This window comes from Schistocerca piceifrons, chromosome 5, assembly GCF_021461385.2.
Source record: "Schistocerca piceifrons isolate TAMUIC-IGC-003096 chromosome 5, iqSchPice1.1, whole genome shotgun sequence".
In the NCBI taxonomy this organism is placed as follows: Eukaryota; Metazoa; Arthropoda; class Insecta; order Orthoptera; family Acrididae; genus Schistocerca; species Schistocerca piceifrons.
In genome coordinates this window covers 441,362,049-441,368,694 of record NC_060142.1, presented here as the reverse complement: position 1 = coordinate 441,368,694, position 6,646 = coordinate 441,362,049, and positions in this window count along the sequence as shown.

Here is a 6,646-nt window from a genome sequence, read left to right as displayed (position 1 = left end):
CAATCTTCTCAGATAATAAGCCTCTCATGGACACTATTCGTAACCTGGCTAAGCACCTTCTGCCGAGGCATTTCCGCCATATGGACAACATCTGTCAGCACTCTTCCAATGCATGCTACATCTATGGCGTGAGTACATTGTGGCAGACTAGCTATCCCACAACTGCATGCTAGTCACACCATTGAATCTGGAAAACTCGCCTGACTTCAGGCCCAAGATGACAATAAACAGCAATTAATTTTCGACAATGAATTATCGCTCTCTGTCCAACCCCATATCCTACATGGGTCGACGACCCATGTCCTTTGTGACATCTCTACGAGCACTCCCCACCCCCTGGCCCCTACCACCCTTCATAATGGGGTCTTTAGCGCTTTGCAAGGCTTGGCTCACCCTGGAACATGAGCCATGATGAGGCTGGTTGTTGAGTGCTTTGTCTGGCCTGGTGTGAAGCAGGGCTGCTGCACTTGGACCCACGCGTGCATACCATGTCACCATAACAAGGTCGTCAGGCAAGTTCAACCTCCATTAGGCAAGTCTGACGTTCCAATAGGATGCCTTCAACACGTCCACATCAAAATCTTTGCCCCCTCCCCCTTCCGAGTCGTACAGATACATCTTATCAATCATCAACTGCATAACCCGCTAGCTTGAGGTGGTCCGCCTTGTTGACATCACGGCTGATACCATCGCTTATTCTTTTGTCTCGAGTGGGTTGCTCATTTCAGCTCTCCACAGTCTCTCATGACTGACCAGGGACGACAGTTTGAGTCCATCCTCTTTGCACAACTGTACAAACTCTGTGGTGTTACTAAATTCCACACCATGGCTTACCACCCGCAAGAGAATGGCCAGGTCGAATGGGGGAAATGCACTCTCAAGGCTGCGCTTATGTGCCATGGCAGCTTATGGTCTGAGGCTCTCCCTTGGGTCCTGCTGGGCATTTGCTCGGCCTATAAAGAAGACTTGAACACATCGCTCACTGAGATTCTATATGGAAACCCCTCCTCCTTCCAGCAGAGTTCATGGAGGATTCACCATCCGCCAATACTATGGATCTTCTGGCTCTCGTTGAACAGGTTAGTGTGCACGTCGCATGCCTCTGCATCCCTCTGCTGCGCCCTCACTCCTTCCTGCCTGTGTTCGTCTACAAGGACCTTGCATCATATGGATTTGTAATGTTGCATGATGACTTCGTGCAAGCAGCCTTGCAACCACCTTATTCGGGCCCTCACCATGTGTTACGTCAGGGTGCAAACACGTTCGTAATTCATCTACATGGACGACCACAGACCGTGTCTGTTAATCGCCCAAAACCGGCGTGGTCACTCTCCGACGCTGCTCTGCCTCCTGATGCCGCTGACCTGCCTTCGACTGATGTCTCTCTGCCTATGCAGCTGTTGGCCACATGGAACCCTTGCAGCGCAGTTTCTAATGCACCTACTTCTCATACTGGCCGCCATCTACAACCAACGCGCTGACACAATGATTATGAATTCGAGTGATGAAGCTTCCCCTGCTGTGCTCCGCACCACCGGGGAGGGTGGGGGGGCTCTGTGGCGCCTCTGGTGCAGAGTGTCAAATCTTTGACTCTGACCTCTTTGAACAGCTTTTTTTCTATGTCTCTTGGTGCAGAACTTGTGTACTGTCATGTTCGTTCTTCTTCCCTCGGTGTCTAATAAATGCATTTACGATATTTAAAGTGTGTTATTCGTGATCAGCCTTACGTGATGACCCACAGCCTGAATGGGGGATGCCCTGAATAGAACGACATGGTATTTCAAGAGCAATTGTTGTTTTCCTTGTTGACCTACTGGGACTGTGTTGCATTGCTGCTCTCACAGCTTCCACATCTTCAGCTGGTCTAATATGATACACACATGACCGCTTTGGTTCTAACATTCCATTATCTTCAAGTTGCCGTCGCAACCTATAGGCTGTATTTTTAGTGGGAGTTCACCTTTTATAAAAATGTTGACGAAAATGTCTCTGTGTAATAATCACACTCCTTGTTTTGCATATAAAAGCACAGACTTAGCTCTCTATTGAGCAGTCATCCATCCCTTGTTCGCCATCTTAATTGAATGATCTGAGCTGAGTCCTACTAGACTTTCCAGGAGCCACTGCATGAACGACCAGGATTTACAAATCACTGTGAAATAAATATAAAAAGGTTAAATATCCCCTGCACCAACACAGCAAAAAGGTAGCGCCTGTCAGATACATCAGTTTATTAAATCTGTTATCAGGTGGCTGACTGCAGAGCAGCTCTTAAAGCTGAATACCGTATACGACCTCTTCATAATTGTTCTTTAAAATTACGTTAACCGAAATCGAAAGTACTACACCATGAACACCTGGACTGGACGCTACAAAACAGATTCGATTCCCAGCCAGGTTGGCAATTGTCTCAGATCAGGGATTGGATATTGTATTATCCTCATGTGTGTAACGTTGTAGTTGAAATTCCACTATTGAGATGGCTGTTAGGCATGACGTAAAAGATAATAAATTTAAAAAAAAAAAAATTGTGTTATGGAAAATAGGACAGCTCATCCCCGTACAATGACTAATAGTTAAAATAACAATAAATAACCGAAATTTATTAAAATTTCCTTGGGAACTATACAGTACGTTAATTGTAAAATGTGCAGTTCATACCGAGGCACTGTGATGCGACGCACTACAATAAAGATCGCGCAACACGACACTTATTGGTGAATCACTCTCGTTCCCTCTGGGCTAACACGATACGCTATTAAGATGCGATGCGAGTCGCCGTACAATAAACAACAAGACAATGCGAATCACGTTTTTGTTTCAGTTTCAGTAGCAGTCATGAGATCTTCTGGGAGGACATTATTGAGGCTTATCGTTGGTACAGCTCAAGAAACTGAAAAGAAAAGGAAGTACTGGATGCACCCGTACAATGCATGGAGGGCTCAGAAGCCAATCAGTGTAAGTCATCGTTTTAATGCAAGTAACTTATATGTCGTAACAGATTCCAGAGTATTAAATCGTTCAGTTGCCGATACCAGTAAGTCACAAATTGGCATTTCTTACGCTAGATGGCAGCACATGTACTGACCATAGAGTAAATGAGCCGAAGTGTTCCGAAGTCATTTAGTGTAAGTCAGTTTGCAACACTGGTTTGTTTTTCTTTGCGTACCGTTAGACATAGTAATCTGCTACTGTCACAGGATGTCCTCTCCACTCTTTGAAAATACACTGTTTTCAGATAGCGGTTCTGAATATGTACCAGATAATGATAATAATTAGTCCGGTTCAGGTATGTATATTTTAACCTCTCGCTTCTTTCCCAAAACTAGTGTATTGTTTATCCTGTTATTGGTATTGTAACCTACCGAATGGAACGTTACATTACAAGCATTACTGAACACGTGTTTTGGAATAATTTTTTAAAATTGTGAACTGTTTGGTGAGTTGCACTGAATAATTTCCTAAATATTTTATTTATTTGTAAATGTCACTGAAGAATATGATCGCCAATTAGACAACGATGATAAAAGCAATGAAAGCGAAAATATGATGATACAGTTAAGGGTATTCAGTTCCGCCAAAAGATGTTCTGGAAAAGCTTATGTGAGAAGAAGTGGGAAAAATCCTTCAAAACTGTGAACTATAAGTGTTCACGAAAGTGTTTTGATTTAGTAAATCCTGAAGAACGATGATCATTGTTCCAATCCTTTTATAAATTGGCGAAAATGCAAAGCAGAACGTCTATCTTTGTGGACTGATCCATAACATGAAGGTGAAGCATCATTGTCCAAGAAACTCATCGAAGGCGCGAAAATCGAAAACTCTGACATGTTATTTGACAAAAACAGTGATGTGTGTGTAAAGAAGTTTTTTATAGACACATTTCAAGTTAGTGATGCTCGTCTTTATAATATATCCATTACTAGAGAACCATCCACATGTATTGATCAAAGAGGCCAGAAGCTGCCACAAATAAAATTGATGTAACAAGTGAAAGAACACATTCAATCTTTTCCTATTATGCCCTCTCTGATGCGCCAAATCGGAGATATTTGCAGTCTGATCTGAATATCAGAAAGATGTACAACCTTTACGTGGAAAAATGTACACAGGACGGTACCGAACCTGTCAAAGAAAGGATGTATTATCAGGTGTTTTCTATTAATTTTAATTTACATTTTAAACGTCTGTCCAAAGGTGCATGCAGATATGTGATTCCCTGCAGAACATTCTTACTTTGGGAATGAAGATGCAAAAAAGGAAGAGACAGAGATTACAAAAGAACTTCATCTTTTGTGAGCACAACAAGCAAGAGATTCTTTGAATTCAGACAAGTTGCTTGCAGAAGAAGATGTTTACGTTTCTAGTTTCGATCTGGAAAAAAGCCTTACCTTACCCAAAACTTTCCCCAACTGTTGCCTATTACAAACGAAATATGTATGTATATGAGTCAAGAGTGTACAGTTTTAATGACACTAAAGGTCACATGTGGGATGAGACAGAAGGATCTCGAGTGTCACAGGAAATTGGAGCATGTCTCGTTAAACATCTTAAACAACATGCCTCACCTCACTGTCATATTATCATGTATTCAAATTCTTGCACAGCTCAAAACAGGGATATCAAACAAAGCTAATCCTTGCAAAATTTTTTGAAAGATCCAGTGATGGCAGCTGATTACACTGACTACAAATTTATGGTATGGGACACAGTTACTCCCAATAGCGATGCAGATTTTGGCTTTATCGAATCAAAAGCAAAAAAGAAAGAATTTACTTTTGGTCCAAGAGATTGGATTGATTTGATAACAATTGCAAAAAGCAGAAATCCATTTCTGGTGACAGAGATGAAGTGAGAACAGTTTCTTCCAACCAAAAACTTGGAAGCTTCAATTTCCAATAGGAAAACCAATACTGAAGGGCGTAAAGTAAACTGGTTGAAAATGAAATGGCTAAGATACTGCAAAAACCAAGAAAATTCCATTTCTACAAAGAACCGTTACTGGAAGCTATCGTATTTTATTGTATTGTATGTTATTGTAATTAGATCAATGTTGTTCGAGATCCCCTGTATCCAGATCATCGACCTGTTAAAGAGCTGAAAAAAAGCATTTGTTGGAACTTTTCCAATATATTTCTCCACATTACCACTCATTTCATCGATGGCAGCACTGGTGCAGATCGCACACGCTTGAATATTAAGTTTGTGAAGATTAGTAATTAATTCTATAATAACTGTCAATTAAGTTAATATTACACAGTAACAAACTCAATTAGAGTCTGTTTTATGTTATCTATTGAAAATTTCACTCGTTTCAAAGTATTTCTCGAAAAGTCTTGTAATCTGTAGTTAATAGAATAGTACTGTTAGTGCCTGGATAAGTTTTCTAAAAATATTGTAAACAGCCATGAGAGAGCAGTGTTTGAGATGCTATAGGAAAGTCAGTTCTGGCTTTCTGTGCAGCTGTTGTGGCAGATGGTTACATTGGGGGGAATGTAGTGGCATAGGAATGAGAGAAGTAAATGGGTCTCTTCCATGGTATTGCAGATTATGTTCAAGGGATAGGAAAATAGCGGAACAGGAAGGGAGGATTAGAGCCCTTCAGGCTGAATTGGATAGTGCTAGGGAGGAACTAATGAGGTTAAGGGGGGAGAAGAGTGAAGAGCGGTGGGAAGTGGTAGCAAGGAACAAGGGGCCACAGAAAGAGAACAGTATCTGACACTTTCATTATTGGCACAAACAATAGGTTTGCATTGCTGTCTCAGTCAACTAAGGAAAAGTCTCAAGTAGATGTGAGTGTAGTCAGCACTCAACAGACTTTCACTAGTAAACCACTGTTGCAAAAACAGTAGAAAGTAGAAGGAAAGTTCTGTTGTTAGTTAGCAGCCATGGAAGAGGTGTGGGCCAGATCTTGCAGGAAAAATCAGGTGATAGGTACCAGGTCACAAGTATTTTAAAGCCCAGCGCATGTCTCAGCCAAGTGGTAGAGGATGTAGGATCATTGTGCAAGGGTTTTACAAAGCAGGATCATAATGTGGTAGTGGGCGGAGCAGAAAACAGTATTGATAGATATTAGGGCTAAAATATTGAGTATGACCTGTTAAAAATAGCATCAGCAATTAACCATAAAAATGTTGGCTCTGTTCCTGATTTCATGTGGCATGGTTGGCCCAAATTGAACAGCTTTGTCAGGAGGGTCAACATGGAGCTAGATCAGCTGCTTCAGGCAGCTACTTTATCAGACATAGGTTTGGTTCCTGTTGATGGTATTGGTAGGCGGGACTTCACAAGACATGGCCTGCATCTCAGTACAAAAGGAAAGGGTAAACTGGCTGGGATGGTACCAAAATCTTTAAGGGGGGCACTGAAGGTCATGGAAGTACTTTTTTAGGCTTAGTTCAGTGTCCAATCATCCTGCATTGATTGAAATTAAGCTTTATGAGAAGTTCCGACAGGCAGGTACTAGAGATATGAAAATATCACAAGATTCTCATAATAGTACACTAAAAAATAATGTTAGTATGTGATAAGATTCACATAAAATCACAGTGAAAAATAATGTTAATACACTCCTGGAAATTGAAATAAGAACACTGTGAATTCATTGTCCCAGGAAGGGGAAACTTTATTGACACATTCCTGGGGT